Raw genomic sequence first — 15,351 nt, 5'->3', positions numbered from 1 at the left:
CATGAAGCAGGACTTCTCCACTGACGAGACGAGAAAAACATGAGTACATCTCTCATATGGTTTGCTGCGAGGACTGCAAATATTATAAATTATAAGGAGTATAAATATTAACTATATTGTATTACATATAAATATAATCTCTATTAAACATAAATGAGTTCGTATTTAAAACACTCTCAGCGGGGCACCTGGGCGGCTCAGTCGGATGGGCGGCCGACTACGGCTCAGGTCATGATGCCGCGGTCTGTGGGTTCGAGCCCCGCATCGGGCTCTGTGCTGACAGCTCGGAGCCTGGAACCTGCTTCGGATCCTGCGTCTCCCTCTCTCTCTGGCCCTTCCCTTCTCGAGCTCTGTCTCTCTGTCTCTCTCTCTCAAAACTAAATAAACATTAAAAAATTTTTTTTTTTTTAAGCAGAGGCACAGGAAACCTTTGAACAAGATGGGTATGTTTATTATCCTGATTGTGGCGATGGTTTCACAGGTATATGTGTGGGCCCGAACTCACAAAATTATAGATCGCATCGTAATTGTCATAAATAGTATCAATCATATTTCAATAAAGCTGCTAAAAACAAGGAATGGCTGGCTTATTAAAGCTCATAGTGTAAAGGCAGGTACATTGCCTACTAAATATTTATTGAGCATGACCGAGCTAAGATCTACTCCAGGGCCTGGGGACGGAGCCTGGAAGTTACAGCAGCAAGTGCAGACGAGATGCATTAACTGAGTGCTGTGTCTGAAGGTTATTAGTGCTTTGCAGAGAAAGGGAAAGAGGGTGGATAATACAGGCACATGTATTAGGGGCCACTGAGGCCATATTGATGCGTGAGCAAGTCCGCGGGAGCTGAGGCAGCCGTTCCTGCAGATGCCTGGGAAGGTTCGGCAGGTTGTGCTCTGGATTCTCAAGGGGGCCGGTGGGGGTCGTCGGGAGCAGTACAAGAACGGCCAGGGAGGCAAGGGAGGATCACAGCATCTGCTGTGCACAGAAGCGCTGAGATGAGCCCCCAACAAGGATGCTGGATCATCCCACCCTTGTAGGTCACGAGAAGGACATTAGAGACCAAAGGCAGGTTTGAGCAGAAGCTCCTGTGGCCGCTGAACTAGTCATGGATCGCAGTGGGGGCGGGGTTCGTGGATGTAGGAAGACAGGTGGGAGAGGAAAACTGAGTGAGCTCAGGGTCCAGGGGCAGTGGTGAGCCTGCGGAGAAGCGGTCAGCTTCCAGAGCACGCTGACGGTGAAGCTCCCACGACTGATGCGATGTGGAATGCTGCACTGTGAGAAAGCAAGGTCCGGAGGTGGGCCCCGGTGGTCAGCACAGCACGCGATGCTGAAAGTCACAGTGAAGAGGGCCCGGCGGCAGACTCCCGGCTCACCACGTCAGTGGAGACAGACTCCCTGAGGTGACGACGTTGAGTTGGTTTTGAGACATGAACTCGAACTTCCTGGGTAGAAAAGGGAAGGAAATCCATGCTGGGCAGAAGGAAGAACGGAAAAGAAGGGGAGGTCTGGCGCTGCTCAGCGGTGAGGGGATTTGAGCAGATGGTTTCTGGTGAAGCGTGGGTTCTTGAGACTCAGTGATGGAGGTCAGCTTTTCCAGGCTGGTTACTGATGAGTCAGGGAAACCACCTCATATCCAACTATGGAGTTTGAACTTTATCCCAAAGTTAAAATGAAGGGTTTACACAAGGACTGGCCGAAAGCATATTTCCCATTTAAAAAGATGACCACCGACACAGAAAAGACTAAGATTAAGTGAAGGAAGACCCAGCATCCAGACAAGGAATTAAAATCCTATGGTACCCGTCAAGGGGCGTTATGACCAGAATATCAGTGCCTGCATTGGGAAAAGTGAATAGAAAATACATTTATGAGATGATTATGAATAAAAACAATGTAGTTATTATAAAGCTAACAATATATATACAGGGTACGTACAGGAAAACTATAAAATGATAAAAAAAAAGAAGTAAAAGAATATTTATATAAATGAAGAGAGAGTTCATGTTCATGGATAGGGAAACTGTGGTGTTAAGATCTCGGTTCTAACCAACTTCATCTCTGGATTGAACTCGTCCAGTGTTCACTTCAGCAGCACATATACTAAAACTGGATTGAACTCATCCTAGCGGGCAAGTGATTTTGTGGATATCAACAAACTGACCTAACGTTTGTATGGAGGCAAAAGACCTCCGATAGCCAACTCGATCTTGAAAGAGAAGCACAAAGTTGAAGAATGTATACTACGTAGCTTTACGACTTAGGATAGCAGTTCATGATAGTGATGAAGACGGTGTGACTGGTGAGGGAACAGACAGATCAATAGAACATAATAAAACAACCCAGAAATAGACCCATACAAATGTACTGAACTGGGCTTGTACAAAGGAACAAAGGCAACTGTATAGAGAAAGGACGGTCTTTCAACAGATGGGCCTGGGAGGACTGGATATCCATGTTTAAAAAAGAAAATTAAAAAATAATAAAAAAATTTTTTTTAAAAGAAAAGAAAATAATTTCAGACACAGACTTTACACTCTTTGCAAAAATTAACTCAAAATGGATCATGAACCTGAAAGTAAAACGCAAAATCAAAGAACTCCTAGAAGATAGCAGAGGAGAAAATCCAGGTGACTTTGGGTTTGACAATGACTTTATAGATACAAAACCAAAGCACCATCTGTGGAAGAAAGAATTATTGATTGAAACTGAAAACATCTGGTCGGCAAAAGACAGTGTTAAGAAAATGAAAAAAGCAGCCACAGATTAGGTGAAAATCTTTGTAAAACAAACATCGGACCAAGGAATAATATCAAAAATATACAAAGAACACTTAAAAGTCAACCATAAGAAATCAAACAACCCAATTAAAAATTGAGCCAAAGGTCTTAACACACAGCCACCCCACCAAAGAAGACACACAGGTGGCAAATTAGTATACAAAAAGATGCTCCATATCCTACATCATCAAGAAAATGCTAACTACATGGGATGCCTGGGTGGCTCAGTCGGTTGAGCGTCTGACTTCAGCTCAGGTCATGATCTCACACTCCACGAGTTCGAGCCCCCCGTCAGGCTCTGTGCTGACAGCTCAGAGCCTGAAGCCCACTTCAGATTCTGTGTCTCCCCTCTCTCTACCCCTCCCCTGCTCATGCTCTGTCTCTCTCTGTCTCAGAAATAAATAAAACCATTAAAAAGAATTTTTTAAAGATAATGCTAGTTACAACAAAAATGAGATATCACTGAAAATTTATTAAAATGGCTAAAATCCGGAACACAAACAACACCAAATGCTGGTGAGGCTACGAAACAACAGGAACTCTCATTCAGGGCTGGTGAGGATACAGAGAGGTACAGCCACCACGGAAGACATTTTGACAGTTTCTCACGAGATTAAACGTATTCTTTACCGTGAGGTACAGCAATTGTTCTCTTTGCCACCCATCCAAGTGAGACGAAAACTCGTGGCCACACAAAGCCTGTGCACAACTACCGTAGCAGCTTCATTCGACATTGCCCAAACCTAGAAGCACCTGCGATGCCCTTTCGCGCGTGAATGGATAAACAACTGGTAAACCCGGATAATGGAATTTTATTCAGTGCTAAAAACAAAAGAGCTGTCAAACCGCAAGAAGTCACACGGAGCAACCTGAATGCACGTACAGCATCACGAGGAAGAAGCCAGCCTGAGAAGGCTGCGTACTGTGCGGTTCCAGCTACGTGACGTTCGCGAAAAGGCAAAACTGTAGACACAGTAACAAGATCACCGGTTGCCAGGGGTTGGGGGAGGGATGAACGGGTGGACCCAGGGGAGTTTTAGGGCAGCAGAGCTACTCTGTATGACACAGTAATGGTGGACGCATGCTACGACATAGTCGTAGAAACCCACAGACTTGCAGGACACCGTGGGTAAACACTAAGACGCACTGTGGACTGCAGACAACAAGCACATACTGTAACAGATGCCCCACACTTGTGCAAGGTGCTACCACAGGAAAACCGGGGAGGAGATGAGGGAGAGTATCAAAACTCCCTGTACTTTCTGTCCGGTCTTCCTGTAGACCTGAAACTGCTCTAAAAAACAGAGTCTATTAACATTTTTTCTTAAATTCGAAAATGTACGGTTAAAAATAAGAGAAGAAAGCCAACATTTTTGAGCGTGCATTTCAGGTTTTGACCTGGGAATTGGAATGCATTTTGACGCCCTCTGCCTGAATCAGGACACAGTGGAGAAAACAGGTTGTGATGTGAGAATAAAGAAAAATACATTTTTGGTTGTGTTTGGGGCCGAGTAAGCGTAGTTTCTATCAGACCCTGCAAAAGCCAGCTACCATGATGGTTTAATTATCTTCTCAGTCTTGCAGCAATTTTCTCTGATCGAGGCATCAGTGGGACTCGGCAAAATGATATATTGTAGTAGAACCACACTATTTCATTATATGGAAAGAGCCAATAAATGCTAAGCAAAGTTAATCCATTTATCACATCAGTTATAAATTATATATGAACCGAATTTTATGGCATCCTTTATAACTAAGCTAGATAACTCCCAAAAGCCCCTAGATACGTTTAAAATAAGATCTACTGGACGGGCGTTTAAAATTGCCCTACAGTCACTGAATTATTATGCAAACACCGTCTTTCCCTTGCAATGTGGAGACCCAGATTTATGGATCAATCCTTGCAGAGTTTTGAATTTTCACTGAATAATTGCACGAAGCTGAACCAATGCCAAAATTGAATCAGCATATTTAAGGAAACTTTTAAACACGCAATGTCTGTACGAGGGGCAAAGCAGCTCTTTTGTTTCATCTTATTTTGTTTTAAGAGATATGCTGTCCTGCAGAGACGGCACGGATGAAAAGCATTATGCGCTCGCCTCCGTCCTACAGGCGTACTGCTTACTTGGTGCAGGTACGAATGAAGAGCGTCAGGGACTTTTCTGGTCGCAAATATTGTTTGGGGGGTTAGGAACGTTGCTGGCTATCGTCGGGCTCCACAAAGGCTGGGTGCCTGGCCACCGCTCGGCTCACTGCTCATTTCGATTAATTCTTGTTGGAGACATCGTAAGTCAATCGGCCTGTAAAGGCCAGTACTGCTCAGATTAATTATTTTTTCAGTCAAGAACTAAATCTAATCAATGGAAACGTCTTACAAAATAAGACTCTGCTTGGATAGGAGTAATTAAAACCTGATAAGCTATGACTTGTAACTTTTCTTGTCCTGTTTCTTTTTTGCCGGTTCATAGTGTCCTGGACTTGGTGTTGTCAAAGACAGGGATGGTTTGAGGGGCCAGTTATGGAAACAGTGAGCACGTTGCTATCCTGGGGGCGCTGTTCTCCCAGGACCCTGGCTTTGGACTTTGAGGTCACATAGGATGCTGGCGGGAATGTGTTTTCTGCTTTTATCTGTCATCCAAGGGATTGATCCATGCATGCAGTGAGCTGAGCAATGGGTAGGGTAGCGACTTAAAGAGATAGACGTGTGTCCTGACTCCCAAAACCCGTGAACGTGACTTTCTGGGGGAAAGTGTCTTTGCCCGTGTAACTAAGGCTCGCAAGGCGACGTCATCTTGGATCTAATTGCGAAAAATAACCAAAATTCCGCTAGAAAGAATGGCACAGTAAAAAGAGCCAAAGATTAGAAGCACAAAATTTGTCTACACTAATTCCTAAACTCTGCCTTAAATTTTGGTGTTTCAAGCACAAGTGTAAGTATTTGTCCCACAGACGCCACCAGTTCTTGTGACAGGAAATCCTACACACTTACTCCAACTGGTTCACAGATTTACCCCTTATAGTTCTCAATGTCTGTGTAATTCACAGATAAACAAAACCAATTGCCCCGGACACCGTCAGCTATCCCCAGCCCCGAAGCCACACAGAGAGCAGGTGCCCCAGACAGGAGCCAGGAGGTGAACCTCGTGAGGCGGGTGGGACTTTGGATGCCGTGAGTGGGGAGTTTTGCCATTGAAACCCTTTTAAGGGGTGAAGAAAGGGCAGGCTGTGGCCCCCGAAACCTCCCCCTGCCAACATGGCCAAGAATAGACTGGAAGCTTTGCGAATGAAGGCAGGGAGAGCCATTGGCAATGTTACATCATGCCCATTACTTAAATGCCCTGCGTCGGTCTCTCAGGTAACGGCAAACCGTGCACTTTTCAGAGTATGCCTGTGCCTACAGGACTGTGAGATTTAGAAAACTTTGTAAGATAGATCGTAACTCACAATGTTTAACAACATTGACTTTTTGCCTTCGCTAAATAAGAAAACAATGCATTCACTGAGCAGTAAGGCTCGAGGGGGAGCATTGAAAACACAGAAGGTGGCTGGGCAGACAATAACCCGGCCAGGGATTTTTTGCTTATATAATCATTGGCATGCCTATTTAAGAATGAAATTTGGAGCAATCATAGAAATTTCATAATAAACAATAATAAAGTAAAAAGCATTTCAAATGCAATTCTAAAGATAGAAGTATTGATACTTCATAAATTCATAATATAAGCACTTAGGCGAGAGAACAGGAAGTGTTTCAACAGTACCAAACTGCAAGGTATCTCATAGAATTTTCAGTGTCAGTGTGGAATGTTACATTACCTAGCACATCCAACTGAGTCAGGAGACCGACCAGCTTTGCCCCTTCCCAGTAAACACCTAGGAAATCCCTAATCATAGACCATCTTTAAAATGGATGATGTCGGCTACAGAGAATGGGAGAAGAATTTCAGCGGATCAAAACTAATCGTCCCTTTTGGAAAATCAACTAAAAATCTCAGGCCTCACCAAACATATTGTAGTGTTTAGACTACATATGAACATACTATGAACATAATTTACACTAATTATGATCTCTAAAGAGCAGGTCTTAGTTACTCTTGCTTGAGCAAAATCTGTTCAAATGGACTGTTATTGGTATTTAGTAAAATTATAGATGTGAATGATACTTTTAAAGCTTTACCTAACCCATATTTTTAAGCTCAAAGGACACAGGGACTGCAGAGAAAGAAAATACAATATTTGGACTTGGCAAGAAAGGAATGGCCTCCAAAACAGACAAGCCTGTTTTTCTAGGAGAATAAAATTGATTTTTAACTTCCTGCTAAACAAAATTCGGTCCTTGATTTCCTAAATGCCAAGACTTAGGGCAAGTACCCCATGCAAGCCTGTGGCTACAACAGACCCAGAGAGACCAGGACGGGAGCTTTATTTGGGACCCACATGATGGCCCATATCCTGGGATATAAAACAAACCCAAACAAGATTAAAAGAATTTAAACCCTGCAGAGTAGGCTTTTTAACCATAATGGAATGAAACTTGAAATCAATAATAAAAGAACAACAAGAAATTCTCCAAGCACTTTGAAATTAAACGCAGCACTTCTAAATAAGCCAGGAGTCCAAGAGGAAGTCTCTAAGGGAATAACAAAGGCAACTGGAAGAAGATGAAAATACAGCATAATGGAATCTGTAGAATGCAGCTAAGTCAACGCGGAGGAGGGCGTATTCACAAGCCTATATGGTTACATTCGGAAAGAGAAAGGTTTCAAATTAACACAGTTCCTAGGTCAAGAAATTGGGGGAAAAATGAGTGAAATAATACAAATGTGAGAATAATGAAGGAAACAATAAGTAAATATAACAAATGACATCAAACAAATACCACGGAGTAGAAATCCATGAATCTGGAAAAAGGAAAACACTGGAGAAAGCCAATGACTCCAGGTTCTCCTTCCTCGGCAAACCTCTAGCAAGAATGCCAGAAATAAAAAGAAGAAACAAATTACCTGCACCAGGAAGGAAGTAGCTATTATTCCAGATCCCGCAGTGATTAAAAGCATTATAAGGAGATACTAGGATCAACGCTATGCTAAGAAATTCAAGTTTAGAAGAAATGAACCAATTTCTCAAAACTGTCTTCATTTGCTAGGGCTGCTGTGACAAACCACAGACCGGAGGCATAACACAACTTGAGTTTATTATCTACAGCTCTCGGGGTGACAAGTGTGAAGGTGTCCTCACGACCTCGGGCTAGAATCAGGGGTCCGCAGGCTGCGTTCCCTGTGGGAGCCCTGGAGGAGAACACACTGCCTTACCTTTCCCTTCCGCTAGAGGCGTCACAGTCCTTGACTCCTTGGCTCCCGGCTCCATCCACAAAGCCGACCTTGGTTCTCTTCCGTCACCCTCTTCCCTTTTTTGAGAACTTTTTGTTTACAAGGGGGCCACCTGAGTAATCCAGGATAAGCTCCCTCTTTTAAGGTCTATTAGCATCTGATTTCCACCTGTCACCTCAATTCCCCTTTGCCATGTAACCGACAGATATCTTAGTGAAACTAATCCTGTGTACTATACCCACAAATTACCACAAATCAACCAAGATTAAATAGATCATCTGAATGGGCCCATAACCATTAAAGAAACTGCATTTGTAATTATTGAGCTCTCCAAAGAAAATCTTCAGACTCCGATGGTTTCTCTGGAGGATCTGACCAAATCTTTAAAGAAGAGTTAATACAAATTTGCACAATCTACTCCGGAAAACAGGGCAGGAGAGAACATTTTCAAATGTTACGAGGCCAGTATTATCCCGATATCAAAACCAGACAAACACAGCACAAAATGAAGACAACTACAAACAAATATTTCTCATGAACTTAGACACAGTTCTCCTTAAATAATTAGCACATTGAATCAAATAATAAAAAAAAGAATTTTACAACATGACTAAGTGCAATGCTAGTTCAACATTTAAAAACTCCACCACATGAGCAAGCTGGGAAAAAAAAAGTCATATGATCATAAAAACTGATGTACAAAAAGTACTTGACAAATCTAACATCCATTCATGATGAAAGCTCTCCAAAAACTAAGAACGTAGAGGAATTACAAGAACTTGAAAACATTATCTAAACTGCACCTGTAGCTAACAACATACTCGGCTACGAACCTTTTCTCTCAATGTTAAGAAAAAATGAAGATGTCTGCTCTCTTATTCAAAATGGCACTGGGAGTTCTAACCAGTGCAAAAAGCAAGAAGAAATAAAAGACACGCAAATAGGAAAGGAAGAACTTAAAACTGTGATCATTTGTGGATCACATGGACATGATTGTAACAGCCCCAATGAATCTACAAAGAAAAACATAACTAATAAAGTGGGTTCAGCAACATCAAGTTCAGGATACAAGATAACGTACAAAAATTACTACACTTCCATCACTCAAAATGAACATGTAGGAAATGACATTAAAAGCACAATGTCACTTATATCTGCGCCAAAGAAAATGAGACCCTTTGGTAAACACTTCACAAAACAAGTATAGGGTCCACCTGTTGAAATTACAAAATTCTAAGGCTGGTAATTCTGGAGAAATGATAAGCCAGCCCTTGTTTACATTGGACTCTTCAACGTACCGTCGCATGCATGATGCTGAAAACACATCCTTTTTTTTTAAGTTTATTATTTATTTTGAGAGAGAGAGAGAGAGAGAGAGAGGGATGGAGGGACAGAGAGAGAGAGAGAGAGAGAGAATCCCAAGTTGGCTCTGTGCTGTCAGTTCAGAGCCCAATGCAAGGCTCGATCCCACGACCATGAGATCACAACCTGAGCTGAAATCAAGAGACGGACGCTTATGACTGAGCCACCCAGGTGCCCCTGAAAATACGTCTTACTATTCACAATGTTAAGGGAAGAAATTTAACTTCACATAGATTTTTTTTCTTAAATTATCCCAGAGTAAAGTTTTCTTTACGTAGAAAATTCATTCAGCTACTTATCTATGTAGTCAATCAATATTGATTCGATATCGATCACATAATAGGTGCTATGGGAAAACGGCAAAGAGGAATAACTAAGCCGCTCCTTTCAACAAGATTTGCCACCAAATAGAGACAGAGATAGTAGCAAAAGAAGCCATAAGAGACAGTTCTTCTCTGGGAATTTCACTGTACCTGCCAGAGGTCGATCCGCATGTGAATGGATATGCCAGGTCACACGTGGTGAATGTCATACAACTATAACATGATCCCTTTCTACCCAAACCACACTTGACAAATTTACCCTCACATACACATATGTACGTGTTTCACTGTAATCCTCAGAGACTCTTTCATGCCCTAGCCTCCCCATCGTGAGAACGTCGTGGGTCTGGGGCCGCCTGTGTTCGGGTTCCTCCCTGAGACCTCGAGGGCCCCCTGTGCACCTGCTCCAGTCAGCAGCTGTGGGCTTCTGCCGTCCCCAAAGCATCTCCCGCACAAGCAGGGTGCGGTCATTAGGGTTCCTTCGCAGCGCTAATCGTGTCTTGGTGGTATTCGCAGCTGTCGGGGGTAACAAGACACATGGAAACACGTCACAGACCACAGCAGAAAAACCTATGAATGCATGGGGCACCTGGGGGGCTCAGTCGGTTGAGCAAATGACTCTTGATCTCAGCTCAGGTCGTGATCTCACCGTTCCTGAGTTTGAGTCCCACAGTGGGCTCTACACTGGCAGTATGGAGCCTGCTTGGGATTCTCTCTCTCCCTCTCTCTCCGTCCTCCCCCACTTGCAAAATAAATAAATAAATATGAGAAAAGAATTTAAAAAACAGAAAGAAAGAAATCGATCCACAAACAGTGACTCTGTAATCATTTTACTCATCCTGACCTTTGACAGCCAGGTTTTCCTGGGTTTGGATTAGCCCCTAGCACCAACCCCAGATGCCCTCCTCCCTCAGCTCGTTCCAGACTCAGGTCTTACAGCTTGACGAGGACGGGGACTCCAGAGAAAGGCAGCATTCCCACTGATGGGGAAGGATGCTGGTGACAGCGCAGGGTCCAAGGGTACGGAGGTTGGGGGAAGGGGTGGGGGGCGGGTGATCGCTGACCACAAGAGACCGAGGAGAATCTCCGAGTCTGCTCCCAAACCTTTAGTGAGTCACCAGAGACAGACACGACTTCTCCTGAGAAGAGCAGGTGCACAGGCGACCGGGGATCACCGAGCCAAGCTCGGTGCTGAGCCCTGCGTGTCATACGTGAGGTCCCTGGAAAGCATCTGCCCGCGTCTCAGTTCTACTGACGACTGGAATGAAGGCACAGAGAGTCAGGTGTCTTACCGAGGTCACATCGCTGGTGAATGGTGACGGCAGGATTCAAACCCCAGGCAGCCCCAGCAGTCCCCCTTCTGGTCCTGCCCCTGCCAGCCCCCCGCTGCCAGGAAGACGCACTTTGTGAAGTGAATCTGCACGCGTCTACTGCCCCTCAGCCCCGGGCGGTGTCCTGACCTTTGCCCAGAACTTGTGCCCTGTCGGTAGCACACAACCTGCTTTCCGGGGATGACAGTAAGGAGTCTCGAGTCAAGTGGGAGAAACACTGCCCGGCCATCAGGTCAACACAGGAGAGGACACAGAGAAAGCACATCCCGACAACGTCCCCGCCCTGCCCACCACCACGCAGGGACACCAGCCTGGACCCCTCCTGCGTGGGCTTCCCCCACAGAGGTGCCAGAGAGAGCGGCCTCAAGCCCCCCCCTGGGGGCCAGCAGTGCCCCCGACCCTCTGTCCTCAGGGAGGAGGCCACCACCCATCAGTCTTCCAACATGTCCGGAGTGGAGGCTGTGCTGGGGCCTCGTCCCGACAGAAGGAAAAGACCTCTTCCCAGGCACTGCTGTCTCACCTCGGGGAGGAAAGCAAACAGGTGCAGCCACAGCGGCTGGGTGTCTGGGGACACACGGGGATGCGTCAGCAGGGACGGGCCAGCAAGCAGCCTGGGCAGCACAGGCCCGGGGGCACAGAGAGCTGGGCGACGAGGTTACGGGTGCTCCTCCTGTCGAACCTCAGCTGTCGTGGGGACAGCTGGCAGGGGTGCTGGCCGCGGGCCCCTCCTGGGACAGAGAGGTCCCAGCACGGGGACGGGAACCAGCGCACGGACACCTGGCCCCCAGCTGCACACCACAAAGACGGGTCCGCACGTCCAGGTCCTCGGAGGCTCCTTTCCGGCATGTGACACACATCCAATTCCAACAAAAACCAAAGGACACCCCGAAAGCAAGAGAAGCAGGGCCCGGAGAGAGAAAGCAAGCGTCAGAACCCCCGCAGATATGACACAGACATTGCATCAGTGACCTCACAAAGACAGCCCTCCCCCTCTTGTCCTCCACTGACGCCCTCACAAAGACAGCCCTTCCCAGAGGGGGCCCGCACCGTGGGCGTCAGGACCACTGGCCCTGGACAGCTAACCTGACGCCAGAGGAGAACCCGACCGACGCTGACCCGGGGTCACACCCTGTTTCTTGAGTGTGCCTTTTCCCACAGAGTCTTTCCTAGGGCATCCTGAGCACAAGTAGCTGGCGTGACAAGTTAGCCACTCGAGGGCCTCCTCCGGCTCCGCCGGAGGGGCTGGCACCTCTTCCGGAAGCGCAGCAATGCCGTGCGGGCATCGAGGGGGCGGGGGCTGCCCTGGACCCGGCCTTAGTGGCACTGCTTTGTGTCCTTGGGACAGTCGACCTTTCCCAGGACAACCCTTCCATCACTCCAGGGTGTTTTAACATAAAAAGAATTAGAACCCGCCTTCTGTTAAATAAAACAAATGTCTTCTCACACGTGCTATCTTTGTCCTGGCCCATGCTGTGAACCCCCCACACCCACACCCGGCCAGGAGAACCCGCTCCAGCATTCAACAAGCGATCGTCTTCTCGGGAAGGGGCCCAGTCACCACACGTAGCACCTCCGGGCACTGAAAGAACATTTAACGTCACCCTAACGCAACCAGCTCCCCACTGCTAAGAATGGGTGACAGGGGCCAACCAGTGGAGAAAAATAGAGCACTTTTCAGCACGTCACGTCTTCGTTGCGCGGATCCGGCCAGGGACGGACGGTGGCGGCAGTGGTAAGGACGAGAAGCAAGTCACGGAAAATTAGGGGCTTTGCGGTGCAGCCGTCTCGCCAAGAAGCTCTACTCCAGATATGCTCCACAAACACCCGAAGACACTCTGAACGTTAACATCATGGTGTACAAATGACGATATTCTGGATCTAATTTCACGGTCGTGCTGTTCCGCGGGTACGAGGCGGGTGAAAAAAAGTGTTGCAGGCAGGCCTGGGGATTCACCATCCTGTGACCTTGTTTCTACGGGAGAAAACGGCCGGAATCGATCATGCAATTCACCCACTCCTGGACTTTTAGGGCCAATTCACGGGCAGACTGTGAGCTGGCGATAATTCTCTGGAAATTGTAAGTTACAAAGTACTTCAAATTCGACCCAAATTATGCGCAGATAATCGATGTAATTAGAAAGATAATACGGCTGAGAAAACCTCCAGGGAGAAATGCAATAAAATAATTTTAGTGTCGAGTGACAAGGCGGAGACATAGTTCAAATATAATTCTAGCTTGAAAAGCCCTCGGAAAAGGGGCAGCATCAGTAGACCGTCTGCTTGACTCTGATAGTCAGACTATATATATATATATATATGCATATCTATTGTGTTAAGTTGAAATCTTCCTTCTGGAAAGGAAACTTGAGATAATAATAAGTCATTTTATTCATCAGCGCCAAATTTATTGGACCTATGTGGCTGTTTTCCCTTTACTATTCCGCCACACTGTTATTAAGAATTCGTCCATCATTTAGTCGCTGAAAAACCACGGAGCGAGTTGACATTTTCATTAAAGGAACAAGGGCAGATCATCACGCCTGTGACATTCATCTAATAAATAAATTTTCCTGACCTCTCCTATGTGAAAGTCCGTGACATTGTGTTTTTTTTAATTTTTGTTCCTTTGGGAATCTCAGAAGAGGAAAGCTCGTGAAAAGAGGGGTCTGAGCCCCAAAATTGAAAGTACTTAGGGAGAAGTTGGAGGGACGAAGATCCAGGGTGCGGCATGCAGGAGTGCTTTGAAATACCCGCAGGCCTGCGCTAACTTCAAAATCTTGAAATGCTGTGGTCTGAGCGTCTGATACTGGGGCTAATGATGCATTCCAGAGAAATGAGACGCCCCAGGAGTTTTGCCCCTGTGTAGGATGTGGCAACCAGTGGGCTCGTGGTACCTGTGCCTAGAGAGGCTAGAATCCCAGGGAGACTTCCAGAGTTCCTCCTGTGCCCGCAGCACAGGCAGGGGCCTTTACGCAGGCTCTTGGCCCCCTGGGTGGTGGCTGGGGAACGTACCACCCACTGATAAGATGGCAGCAAAGGGGCAGGGGAGCGTCCTCTGTTCCTCTGGGCCCCGGTCACAGGCGGGCCTGTGCACCTGAGCAGCCGGCCGGGCTCCTCGGTGCTCCCCAAGGCAGACGAAGTGCCTTCTATTTGCGGGGAGTGGGGGAAGGAAAGGTTCTCCTGCTCCCCACGCACCTGGAGACATCTGAGGAGAGAGTCGGTGAGCCCGAAGCGAGGCTAAGAGCAGGTTTAGGAGCTGACCTGCAAGGAGAAACAAGAGAGAGAAAAGAGGGGAAAAAGAAGAAATTCAAAGCCAGCAGGATACTACAAATGATCCAACATCCCCAGCGGGATCCTTTGTACTTTCCGAGTTGATAGGACAACACCTTAACCGTCCCATTGATACAGTTCTCATTGGACAATCAGTCTCTGAAATCCAACCAGTAAGCAGTTGGGAAGTGCAACCGTGCAAATCGAGCTATTTAAAACATTCTTTCATAAGGGGGCAGGGGCGCCCAAGTGGCTCAGTCGGGGGAGCGTCAGACTTCGGCTCAGGCCATGATCTCGTGTTCATGGGATCGAGCCCCGCATAGACCTCTGTGCTGACAGCTCAGAGCCTGGAGCCTGCGTCGGATTCTGTGTCTCCCTCTCTCGCTGCCCCTCCCCTGCTTGCTCTCTGGCTCTTCCTCTCGCTCTCAAAAATAAATAAACATTAAAAAAAAGTTTATAAGGGGTGGAATCTTTCACCTAGGTATACTCTGCCCTCAAAATACTAAATAAATGTTTTCTGGAATACATGTAAACATAACGCAGGTTTGAACCAGTATGTTCTGTAGATGAAAACTGAAATAAATGCGTAATAGTTTGATCCCGCCCTCCATTCCTGATTCCATTATCATCTATAAATGCTGTCGCCAATTCAATTTCAATAAATTCGCTACAGTTTAATTCAATTCAGTATAAATCATGCTGAAATGCATTAATTAGAATGAAATACAAGTTTTTAAGAGAAAAGGTTTACCGAGAATTTAGCAAAGGATTTTTTGCTGTTCTTTTATTGTTCTTTATGAAATATATAAATATGTTGATTTATTTACAGCTACACAGATGTCTTAGGAACCTAGTATTCCTTACTTATAGTTTAGATGGACTTTGAGGTCCACTATTATAGGATTTCTAAATATAATAAAATCAGAGAAGTTGACAGAACTCCAATCCACCCCATCT

The 15,351-nt window shown here is 46.0% G+C and overlaps 1 long non-coding RNA gene across 1 annotated transcript; it reads right to left on the bottom strand.

Annotated features, from left to right (window-relative positions):
- Nucleotides 1-429: 429 nt before the first annotated feature.
- On the bottom strand, nucleotides 430-12,085 carry LOC122203521. The gene is made up of 2 exons (XR_006195217.1): nucleotides 11,645-12,085; nucleotides 430-1,443 (listed from the first exon to the last, which is right to left on the bottom strand). It is a non-coding gene; the product is annotated as an uncharacterized LOC122203521 (long non-coding RNA).
- Between the last annotated feature and the right edge of the window lie 3,266 nt (nucleotides 12,086-15,351).

The sequence above is a fragment of the Panthera leo genome, chromosome D3 (assembly GCF_018350215.1).
Source record: "Panthera leo isolate Ple1 chromosome D3, P.leo_Ple1_pat1.1, whole genome shotgun sequence".
Lineage (NCBI taxonomy): Eukaryota > Metazoa > Chordata > Mammalia > Carnivora > Felidae > Panthera > Panthera leo.
Note: the sequence above shows the minus strand (reverse complement) of the source record. Positions and strands in the feature narration are given on the sequence as shown.